At 44.5% G+C, this 12500-nt stretch overlaps 1 protein-coding gene across 6 annotated transcripts in view; it reads right to left on the reverse strand.

Moving 5' to 3' along the window:
* Positions 1-2851: 2851 nt before the first annotated feature.
* Positions 2852-12500, reverse strand: part of LOC143989136 (PIN2/TERF1-interacting telomerase inhibitor 1-like) — a 54653-nt gene continuing 45004 nt past the window's right edge. For all 6 annotated transcript variants that reach the window (XR_013276989.1, XR_013276988.1, XR_013276985.1 and 3 more), the window contains one exon: positions 2852-3070. The gene's annotated coding sequence lies outside the window, so the exon portion shown is untranslated. The remainder of the gene's footprint in view (positions 3071-12500) is intronic.

Below are 12500 nucleotides of genomic sequence, written 5' to 3' on the forward strand. Positions count from 1 at the left end.
TCTGTGCATAAGTGGGATCATTGGACAAAATTGGAAGATATTTCTTTATGACTTTTTTATTTTTTCAAACTCAATATTGTAGGGGGTTGAGAATATAGGAGTTCTCGAACTGCAAAGTTTTATTCATATGGCGTTTATTGCCCAAGCATTTGTTGCTCATAAGCATATCTCATGGGGTTTTCTCAGCAGTATCTAAAAGCCCTATGAATAACAGAACTGGGATAACCTCTTTCCTCAAATCTGGAGGTCATAAGAATGGAATGCCTTCTAAAATCAGATTCTTTACTGCATATACGTTTTAGTCTACAAAATTGACCAACTGGTATGTTACTAATCGTATGACCCGGATGGTTTGAGTGTAGTGAGCGGGAACAAAAACTTCAGCCACCACGGATGCATACTGCATGTGCGGTGTTAAGGCCCACCTGTCCTGCCACAGCATGCATCTGTTATGGTCGGCATGAGGTTAAAAAGGTAAAAGAAAAGATGAAAAAAATATAGCTCAGGGTAGGAATGAGATAATTAGGGCTCATTAGGGTAAACTAAGGGGTTAACCCCTTTGCGTCATATGATGTCATCAGAGACGGCTCTAGGCTTTGTGAGGTAGATATGAGGCCCCACTCACGCCCATCAGCTACGCAGCAGCCCTTCCCAGCTTGAGATACTTGTGCGGTGGTTGCAAGGGGTGACATGTGTGGACCCAGCATCTCTCTTCGTTGGCTGACGGGTGGAGCTCCAGAAGTCTTATGCCGTGTACACACGGTCGGATTTTCCGACAGAAGATGTTTTATGGGAGCCTTTTGTCAGAAATTCTGACCGTGTGTGGGCTCCATCGGACATTTTCCATTGGAATTTCCGACACACAAAATTTGAGATCTGGATCTCAAATTTTCCAACAACAAAATCTGTTGTCAGAAATTCCGATCGTGTGTACACAATTCCGATGCACAGAGTTCTAAGCATGCTTGGAATCAAGCAAAAGAGCCGCACTGGCTATTGAGCTTCAATTTTCTCGGCTCGTCGTAAGTCGCCTCGTTCTTGACATTTGGAATTTCCAACAACATTGTGTGACCGTGTGTATGCAGGACAAGTTTGAACCAATATCCGTCGGGAAAAATCCCATGGATTTTGTTGTTGGAATGTCCGATCGCATGTACGCGGCATTAGGTTAAAGTCAACGCTGCAAATAAACTGTTCAGTCAGCACGAGGCCTGCTTAAACGAGACAGGGCTCTTAACACTGCCTGAACACTTCAGTGTTAAGGTCCCTTGTTCCTCAAAACTGGGGTAATGTGTGTAGCACTACCCCCTGAAAGAGCTGCTTGGTAATTTTGGGTTCCCTGTTCTCCGCCTCAACTCCAAGAACACCCTCAGCCCCTCTGACTCACCTGGTTGATTGAATCACTACAGATGCATGTAGCAACACCAGCGTGTAGTACCTTTCACCTTACTGTAGGATCTAGGCAATAAAAGAACACACCCCTGCTTAGTGGTAGACACTAATAGACTATAATTATGAACTTGCATAAAATAACAATTAAAGTGCAGTTCACTAAGCAGAGTAGAACTGCCCTTAGGTAATAAAGGTAAACAAATATATCTATATAAGCAGCTCTAGATCAATAGCATAAAAATCAATACAAGAATAGGTAACTCAATATTTACACAACACAACTGTACTATCAACATGTCTAATGGATTCAAAGAAAAAAAGCAATATTTGGGACTTTAAATGAGATGCAACGGGAATATTACGCCTCCATCCCTGGTTGCTTTTGCAAAAAAGAGGGTGGGGACTTTAGATGAGGGGTGTGGGGTAGAGCCAGACACAACCATATACATATGTAAAAAAAATGATATTCTTTATTAGACCAAAGATAGGGCATGGATCAACCCATATAAACGCATAATAGCACATTGGTATATAAAATACAAAGTATCAACATACATATTGAGGATAGTCACCAACATGTTCTGTTTATGTGTCATGTTGGTGACTATCCTCAATATGTATGTTGATACTTTGTATTTTATATACCAATGTGCTATTATGCGTTTATATGGGTTGATCCATGCCCTATCTTTGGTCTAATAAAGAATATCATTTTTCACATATGTATATGGTTGTGTCTGGCTCTACCCCATGTACCTCATCTAAAGTCCCCCCCCCCCCTTTTTTTTTTGCAATGTCTAATAGATTAGCAGCTTCCTAGTGTTTTTTTTTTTTTCAGTGCACTCGAAGAAATGAGAAATGGTGGGGTACTCCTTTTAATGGCAACAACAAACTGGGCCCTGCAAGCCTTTTTTGTCTACTTTGCATTTTGCTGACCCCCGTCCCATCCCCTGCACCGTCAGGGCCATCTTTACTATTGATTGGACCCTGTGCAAACATTTTGTTGGCCCCCCCTCCATTCTGAGTCATACAAACAAATAGCAGGTAGACTCAAAATCTGTTTACTACAGCAAATCGCACAGTGTTTGTACTTGGTTGCCAGAGGTTACAGTCGATTATTACCATTCACTGACTAGTTGCTAGAGGTTACAGCACATCATTTCTGCTTGCTGATTGGTTGCTAGAGGTTACAGCACATTATTACTGATTGGTTGCTAGAGATTACAGCACATCATTACCTGTTACCCATTTACTATATTTGAGATTTAATATCTCTCAGATATGATTTGGGTTAAATGAGAGTTCTTTGAACCATAAGTGAAAGCTTTAACACAATAACAAAGATGTATTGGTATATAGTAAAGCGGTATAGAGGGGTATGTCAGGGGCTACTCCAATAATTGCCCTATGACAAGGAAATTGTATGGACCATCTCGGTACCCAGAAAGTAAACAGTTGATTATAAAAATCTGTAATTTATTGTAGAAAAAACAACTTTGTACACATTAATACAAGTCACATATAAAACATAATTGCATACAACGGCAATATAATACAGACTGTGAACAGTAGAAACACCACAATTTGGTGGGGCCTCAGAAGATGTAGATCCAATGTGTAATCCTCTACATATTTTGTGAATAAATTTGCTTCGTCAGGAGGGATTGACCTTACACATCTAAGAAAAAATACAATCTTCTAATTAATTCAATCACAGGGTATTTAACAGGGGATAGGGAGGAACAAATTATTATGCATTGAATAACAGCATTACTTGGAGTAAATGTTATACAGGCGAGCTTGGCTTACCTATGGTATATAGTAAAGTAGGCCTAGACTAATACGCAGCAATTTATCTAAATTGTACAGGAAAAGGGTAAACATCATGGATTACATGAAGGAATACAGAGTATATTCCTTAAAACATGAATCTACAAACAGTAGGACAGAAAAGACAAACGAAAAACATATTTAGTTCCAATAGTTACCAGGCTATGACCCGCAGCTGAAGGTTCCATTTGGGGGACCGCTCCACCAGAGAGTGTGCATTTTCCCCCCATCTAGTCTGTGTATATCATTACAGGCTGATGCCTCATTGGTTGGCATGGCGTGGCTCCGATTGGTGGGCCTCTCTTATCTTGGGAAAGGACTGTCTACATCTCCAATCCCTATACTTTGCATAAGTCAGCCCCCTTTAATGCAAATCCTTGTCCCTACTTTGAGCAGGAAACTTTACCTTGTAAGTAGATTATATTTTCAGGGAAATTAAGTATACATGATGGACTGGCCATGGCCCCTCATTGCATATCCAAACATGGGATCCTTTGAAGTGAGTATGTGTAGAACAATGAGGTTTGGGTCCCATTGTTTGATACACAAGCTTAGGCACCAAATTGTCAGCTTCACAGAAGTGTCTGTTAGACAATATTACATGCTTTACATAGATACAAGCTAAATTAAATATATTCATAATTACAATATTTTACAGCTATTGATGGAGATGTCACATAAACTCATAAGGCAACATTACCGCTCACTGATTGGTTGCTAGAAATTAAAGCATACCATTACTGTTCACAGATTGGTTGCTACAGGCTACTGCTCATCATTACCACTCACTGAGCAGTGGGGCAATCACAAATAATTGAGCAAGTAAAGTGGCACATTAATACGCATACTACAGAAGAGGGTCAGAAACTGGAGACATACTACAGGAGAGGGTCAGAAACTGCAGACATACTACAGGAGAGGGTCAGAGACTGCAGACATACTACAGGAGAGGGTCAGAGACTGCAGACATACTACAGGAGAGGGTCGGAGACAGCAGACATACTACAGGAGAGGGTCGGAGACAGCAGACATACTACAGGAGAGGGTCAGAGACAGCAGACATTCTACAGGAGAGGGTCAGAGACAGCAGACATTCTACAGGAAAGGGTCAGAGACTGCAGACATTCTACAGGAGAGGGTCAGAGACTTACCGTAAAAGGAATAGTGCCCCATCATTGATGTCAGTGGGAGGAATAGTGCCCAACTGTTGGTGTTAGTAGAAGAAATAGTGCCCCATCATTGGTGTCAGTAGAAGTAGTAGTACCCCATCATTGGTGTCAGTAGAAGAAGTAGTGCCCCATCATTGGTGTCAGTAGAAGAAGTAGTGCCCCATCATTGGTGTCAGTAGAAGAAGTAGTGCCCCATCATTGGTGTCAGTAGGAGCAATAATGCCAAAATGTTAGTGTCAGTGGGAGGGCTAGTACCAAATGTTGGTGCTAGTGGGAGGAATAGTGTCCCATCATTGATGCCAGTAGAAGGAATAGTGCCCAAACGTTGGTATCATTGGGAGGAATAGTGCGCCATTATTTTTGTTGGTGGGAGTAATACTGTCCCATTGTGGGTATCAGTGGAAGGAACAGTGCTCCATCAGCAGTGTTGGTGAAAGGAAAGTGTCCTGTTGTTGGTGTCAGTAGAAGGAATAGTGCCAAAATGTTGGTATCAGTGGAAGGAATAGTGCTCCATCATCAGTGTTGGTAAAAGCAAAAGTGCCCTGTCAGTGTCAGTAGAAGGAATAGCGCCCAAACAATGTCAGTGGGAGGAATAGTGCCCAATTTGTGTTGGTGGAAGCAATAGCACCCCTTTTGTATGTATCAGTGGGAGGAATAGTGCCCCATCATTTGTGTCAGTTGGAAGAAAAGTTCTTCATAGTTGGTGCCTGTGGAAGGAATAGTGCCCCGTTACAGGTGTCTGTGGGAGGACTAGTGCCTCACCATTGTTGTCAGTGGCAGGAACTGCCCCATTGCTGGTGTCAGTAGAAGGAATAGCGCCAAATTGTTGGTATTGGTGAAAGAGATCGTTCCCCATTGTTGGTGTCAATAGAAGGAATGGTGCCTTGTCGTTGGTGTCAGTAGAAGGAATAGTGCCCAATCTTTGGTGTAAGTGGGATGAATTATGCCCAATTCTTGGTGTCAGGGGGAGGAATAGTGCCTCGTATCAATGAGAGAAATAGGGCCCCAGGGGCCGGATAAAGGCAAGCAAAGGGCCACATATGGCCTGCACATCAAGTCACACTAGGATGCATTGGTGGTCACTTATTGTCAATGGGCTGTCCTAATACAATGCATGTTAATGCAACACAAAAAAACAAATGGACCCTAGACAGATAATCTGCACACAGTTGCTTAAAGTGATTGTAAAGGTAATGTGAGGGGTTAGCTCGGCAGCGGGTGTGTGTGACCCCCTGGATGGGTTCACAACACAAAATCAGGCACAGCAGACAGCGTTGTAGGTGCAAAAACAAAAGATGCGGTTTATTTATGCTACATGCAGTGATACATATAACAGCCAAACAAAAATAAAACATGAAAATAAATCCTGGTCAGCTTGACCTCTAACTACACACTTAGATTCCCTGTCTAACAACTGAGTGCAGCCTTGTGCTGCACCAGTCCCTGTCTCTGTTGTAGAGGTTTGCCACACAGGCGTTAACTCACCGCACAGAACAGATATCACACTCCCCAGTCTATACAACACAAAACTGGTTCCAGGATGGAGCATCTCCCTAAGCATGCTGGGGTTTTTTGTAGAGGTCTTAATGAGCCCACTTACTTCAGCTGGGCTCATTAACTCTTCCCCTCTAATTGTAAAAGTCTGCATAAAGCCTGAATCTAGGGCACACATATTTCCCATCCTGGATACAACCAGGTGACTTTACCTGCGTGCTGCCACAGTAAATAAAAAATAAAAATAAAAATAACAAACATATCATACTTACCTCCACTGTGCAGCTTGTTTTGCACAGTGTGGCCCCGAATCTCATCTTCTGGGGTCCCCTGGCAGCTCTCGCAGCTCCTCCCCACATCTAATAACCCCCTCGGAGAATTGCTGGATGCAGGACTTGGCCCCATCCCCCGGTGCTCGCGTCACTGGATTCGATTGACAGCAGTGGGAGCCAATGGCTGCGCTGCTATAAATCTATCCAATCAAGAGCCGAGAACCTCGGGCAGAGAGACAGCGTGTCCCGTCGGGTCGGGTTAGAGGGTTCAGGTAAGTAAAACGGGGGGCTGGTCACCTGTCACCTGCATAGGATGCATTAAGATAAAAAAACGCAAAGGTTTATAACCCCTTTAACATGGAGGATGCAGTCACAATAATGAGACTATACTTGGGCCATGATGAGCCAGGTCAGTGATCTTTATGGGTGATAGAACAACAAAAGCTGGAACTTCTGAGGATCATTCATATTGAATGATTGCCCATGACATAAATCTCTTGGAGATGTTTATTTCATGTAATTACATTGGTCACTCTTTGTTGGAGAGACCGCCAATCAGTATATTGACAGATTTCTAATTTCTGCAGCTGAATTACTTGTTTGCCTATAGAGATGAACTTTCTGAGGATGCACATAATATGGCAACAGCTTGTGCCTTGCCAGAACTCCCTCAACCTTGTACCTCCCTTCTGTGCCACCCTACCAAGACAGAATGCAACTGAATAAAAGCACACCCACCTATCCCAATAGGTAGGTATGCTACTATTTATTTATATTCTCTCCTACCAGATCATTGTCAAGTTATAAGCCCTCTACAGAGACTGACCTGTCTCCTGTCTAAGCGTAGAGCTAATAATATGGGACATTTTGGCATCACAAATTGATGGAAAATTGTACTTTAGAGAAGACCAACTTAATACTATCTGTCCCTTCGCCGTTCTACATATACTTCTTCAACTTATCTTAAATCAGTCCAAGAGATACTTCCTACGCCATTTGGTGTGCCTATCCCGTGCCACATGGTGCTGTGCCCCTAGTTGATAGCCATTCCATTAAGGCTTATGTAGAAATGCCATACATGTGCAGTACTTCTCCATAGTAGGAATTCACTGAGAATCAGAGCACCACATGGGGTAGGCTGCTCTTCCTGGATCAGCTCAGATAAAGCATACAATGGGTAACAGCTAGAATGGGCAAGTAGGTGGATGGGTCAGGTTGGATTAAGTTGGTTTAAAGCATTGATGGATAATTTATTGGATATAAGGGGCCTCAGAGACTGCAGGCATGCTACAGGAGATGGTCAGAGACTGCAGACATGGTACAAGAGATGGTCAGAGACTGCAGACATGATAAAGGAGATGGTCAGAGACTGCAGACATGGTACAAGAGATGGTCAGAGACTGCAGACATGGTACAAGAGATGGTCAGAGACTGCAGACATGGTACAAGAGATGGTCAGAGACCGCAGACATGGTACAAGAGATGGTCAGAGACTGCAGACATGATAAAGGAGATGGTCAGGGACCGCAAACATGGTACAAGAGATGGTCAGGGACCGCAAACATGGTACAAGAGATGGTCAGAGACCGCAGACATGGTACAAGAGATGGTCAGAGACCGCAGACATGGTACAAGAGATGGTCAGAGACTGCAGACATGGTACAAGATATGGTCAGAGACTGCAGACATGGTACAGGATATGGTCAGAGACTGCAGACATGATAAAAGGAGATGGTCAGAAACTGTAGACATGATAAAGGAGATGGTCAGAGACTGCAGACATGATACAAGAGATGGTCAGAGACTGCAGACATGATACAAGAGATGGTCAGAGACTGCAGACATGATAAAGGAGATGGTCAGGGACTGCAGACATGATAAAGGAGATGGTCAGAGACTGCAGACATGATAAAGGAGATGGTCAGAGACTGCAGACATGATAAAGGAGATGGTCAGAGATGCAGACATACAGTAAAAATAATAAAAATATGTAAAAAAATATGAACAGCGCACCCTACTCACTAATTAAAGCGGGAGTCCGCGTTTTTTTTTTTTTTTTTAAAGCCAGCAGCTACAAATACTGCAGCTGCTGACTTTTAAAATAGTGACACTTACCTGTCCAGCGCGCCCGCAATGTAGGCACCCGAAGCCGATCTCTCGATCGTCTCTCTGGTGCTGCCGCCACCATCTTGGGTTTGGGAATCAGGAAGTGGAGCCTTTCGGCTTCATTTCCCGGTTCCCTACTGCGCATGCGCGAGTCGCGCTGCGCAATAAGGATGGACCCGCTGCCTCTGGGATCTTTGTGTTTCCCAGCAGGCAGCGGGGGACTTTCGGAAAGGGGCGTAATCTACGCCCCTTTCCGCAGAGAGCTATCCCGGAAGTGGGTGCAGATACCTGTACTGTACAGGTACCTGCACCCCCTCCCGCCAATTGTGGCGCCGGAGGGGGGAGGATTCCAATGAGCGGAAGGTCCACTTTAGGGTGGACCTCCGCTTTAAACATGTACATCATAAATGCAAAAGGATACAATATACTTTGCAGCCACTAGGTGTCCCCAGCAGGTTACTAATGATAAAGTGACAGTGCAAAAGTTTTAAATACCAAGTACATACAGTGACCACTGAATCTCTCCAGTGTGTGACAATATACTTATGTAAACTTTATAAACTTGTAAAGTGAAATGTTCAAAATTAAATAATATTAAATAAAAATAAGTGAACAAAGTCCATTCAATTCCCATCAAACGATATACAAAAGTGCATGTGTTTCCATATTTCCAACAATAGAGACTAGGACCTTCTGCCACCAACACCGGTCACACAGCCTACTCACCAGATTTATATGACCCCCCATGAAAGAAGTCATACACAGCAGGTTAATACAGACAGACTCCCGAAGTGCTCTTAACCACTTGCTTACAGGGCACTTAAACACCTTCCTGCCCAGACCAATTTTCAGCTTTCGGTGCTCTCACACTTTGAATGACAATTACTCAGTCATGCAACACTGTACCCAAATGAATTTTTTGTCCTTTTTTTCCCACAAATAGAGCTTTCTTTTGGTGGTATTTGATCACCTCTGGGGTTTTTATTTTTTGCGCTATAAATGAAAAAAGACCGAAAATTTTGAAAAAAAACGCATATTTCTTTGTTTCTGTGACAGAATTATGCAAATTATTAATTTTTCTTCATAAATTTTGGTCACAATTTATACTGCTACATATCTTTGGTAAAAATAACCCAAATTAGTGGATATTATTTGGTCTTTGTGAAAGTTAGAGAGTCTACAAGCTGTGGTGCGAATCGCACAAAATTGATCACATCTGATGTACTGGTGGCCTATCTCGCTTCTTGTGACCCGAACAAGTCAGGAAAGTACAAATACCCCCCAAATGACCCCTTTTTGGAAAGTAGACATTCCAAGGTATTTAGTAAGAGGTATAGTGAGCTTTTTGATGTTGTCATTTTTTTCCCACAATTCTTTGCAAAATTAAGATTTTTCATTTTTTTTTTTTTTCTCCACAAAATTGTCATTGTAATAGGTTATTTCTCTCACGTGGCATGTGTATACCACAAATGACACCCCCCAAAAAATTCTGCTACTCCTCCTGAGTATTACAATACCACATGTGTGGGACTTTTTCACAGCCTGGCCACATAGAGAGGCCCAACATGCAGGTAGCGCCATCATGTGTTCTAGGAACATAAATTACACATCTAACTTGTTGACTATTTATTACACTTTTGAAGCACCAGGACAATGACACGTGACACTGATGACAGATGGCACTGATACGTGGCAATGATGACAGGTGGCACTGATGACAGATGGCACTAATATGTGGCACTGATGACAGATGGCACTAATATGTGGCACTGATGACGCGTGGCACTTATACGTGGCACTGATGACACGTGGCACTAATACGTGGCACTGATGACACGTGGCACTGAAACGTGGCACCGATGACAGATGGCACTAATACGTGGCACTAATATGTGCCACCGATGACAGATGGCACTAATACATGCCACCGATGACGCGTGACACTGATGACAGATGGCACTGATAAGTGGCATTGATGACACGTGACACTGACAACAGATGGCACGTGACACTGACAGGTGGCACTGATGACAAATGGCACTGATACGTGGCACTGATGACAGATGGCACTATGTGGCACTGATGACACGTGGCACTGACGGCAGGTGGCACTGACGGCAGGTGGCACTGGGGGCAGGTGGCACTGGGGGCAGGTGGCACTGACGGCAGGTGGCACTGGGGTGGATGGCACTGGGGGCAGGTAGCACTGGGGTGGATGGCACTGGGGGCAGGTAGCACTGGGGTGGATGGCACTGGGGGCAGGTAGCACTGGGGTGGATGGCACTAGGGGCAGGTAGCACTGGGGTGGATGGCACTAGGGGCAGGTAGCACTGGGGTGGATGGCACTGGGGGCAGGTAGCACTGGGGTGGATGGCACTGGGGGCAGGTAGCACTGGGGTGGATGGCACTGGGGCAGATAGCACTGCTGGGGGCGGATGGCACTGCTGGGGGCGGATGGCACTGCTGGGGGCGGATGGCACTTTTTATTTCATTTTTTTAATTATTTTTTTTTCCAGAATCAGAACGGCTGCCGCTGCAGCCGTTCATCTCTCCCCTCTCGCACTGTCTGTGCGAGGAAGGAGAGCGGCGCTGCGAGATGATCTCATATGTTTACATATGAGATCATCTCCCATTGGACACGCCGATCACGCTGTAAACGGCCGCTGTGATTGGCCGTTTACAGCGATCTGTGTTTGCCTGTCCCCGGGGGACACGGCGAACACAGAACTTCCGCGATGCGCGCCCGCGGCGGCGCGCATTGCGGAAGTAAACATCAGGCCGTCCAGGGACGACCGCCCAAACGAACGCGCCTGCTCTACGGCCGTAATTCGGCTATAGGGCGGGCGCGAGGAGGTTAAACAAAAGACTACCTCTCCACCCCTTGTTTTTGGATATTTAAAAAAAAAAATTACTTTCTAACTTACCTTTTTTGGAAGTACGAAGAGTACAGGAGGCTGACATCGCTGGCTTCCTGGACAGACGATTGTCCTTATTAAAAGTCAGCAGCTACAGTGTTTGCAGCTGCTGACTTTAGAAACATATATATTTGGCTGGAACACTGCTTTAAAGCAGCATGCTATGTGTGGTGGGAAACTAACACTGCACATCACCCTGAATACATCATCCCCACTATGAAACATGGTGGTGGCAGCATCATGTTGTGGGGATGCTTTTCATTAGCAGGGACAGGGAAGCTGGCCAGAGTTGATAGGAAGATGGATGGAGCCAAATACAGGACAATCTTAGAAGAAAACCTGTTAAAGTCTGCAAAAGACTTAAGACTGGGGCGGAAGTTCACCTTCCAGCAGGACAATGACCCTAAACATACAGCCAGAGCTACAATGGAATGGTTTAGATTGAAGAATATTCATGTGTTAGAATGGCCCAGTCAAAGTCCAGACTTAAATCCAATTGAGAATCTGTGGCAAGACTTCAAAATTGCTGTTTAGACGCTCTCCATCCAATCTGGCAAAGCTTGAGCTATTTTGTAAAGAAGAATGGGCAAAAATGTCACTCTCTAGATGGGCAAAACTGGTAGAGACATCCCCAAAAAGACTTTCAGCTGTAATTGCAGTGAAAGGTGGTTCTACGAAGTATTGACTCCGGGGGGCGCATACAAATGCACCCCACACTTTTCACATTTATTTGTAAAAAATGTGGAAAACCATTTATTATTTTCCTTCCACTTCACAAGTATTTTCCACTTTTGTTGGTCTATCACATAAAATCCCAATAAAATACATTTACGTTCTTGATTGTAACATCTCTTAAACTTATTCCCAGCCTATTAATTGGCAAATTATTTAACCAATAGAGATCCGCGCTATAGCCAAATGATGTCTACAGCGCGGACCTCCTTTGCCGGGACGACGTCTATTGACGTCGTCCCGTGCACAAGCGGACTGCACCCCCCCTGGTCTATGAGACTCGCCTGATCACGGATCAAAGCAAGGGGTCGATCCCAACCCTTACCACGTGATCAGCTGTCAGCCAATGACAGCTGATCATGGGATACAACGGAGCCGGTAATCGGCTATTTTTCCTCCTCGCGCTGGCAGTGCGAAGAGGAAAAAAAAAGAGCCGATCACCGGCGGCCGCGATCAGGACATCAGTCCCGATCACGACCAGCTTACCAGTGCCCACCTGTCCCCTACCAGTGCCACCTCAGTAATTAAAAAGTGCCCCCCATCAGTGCCCATAGTGCCACCCATCAGTGCCCACAGTGCCACACATCAGT

The sequence above is a fragment of the Lithobates pipiens genome, unplaced genomic scaffold (assembly GCF_037356315.1).
Source record: "Lithobates pipiens isolate NorthernLeopardFrog02 unplaced genomic scaffold, aLitPip1_a1.2 Scaffold_18, whole genome shotgun sequence".
Lineage (NCBI taxonomy): Eukaryota > Metazoa > Chordata > Amphibia > Anura > Ranidae > Lithobates > Lithobates pipiens.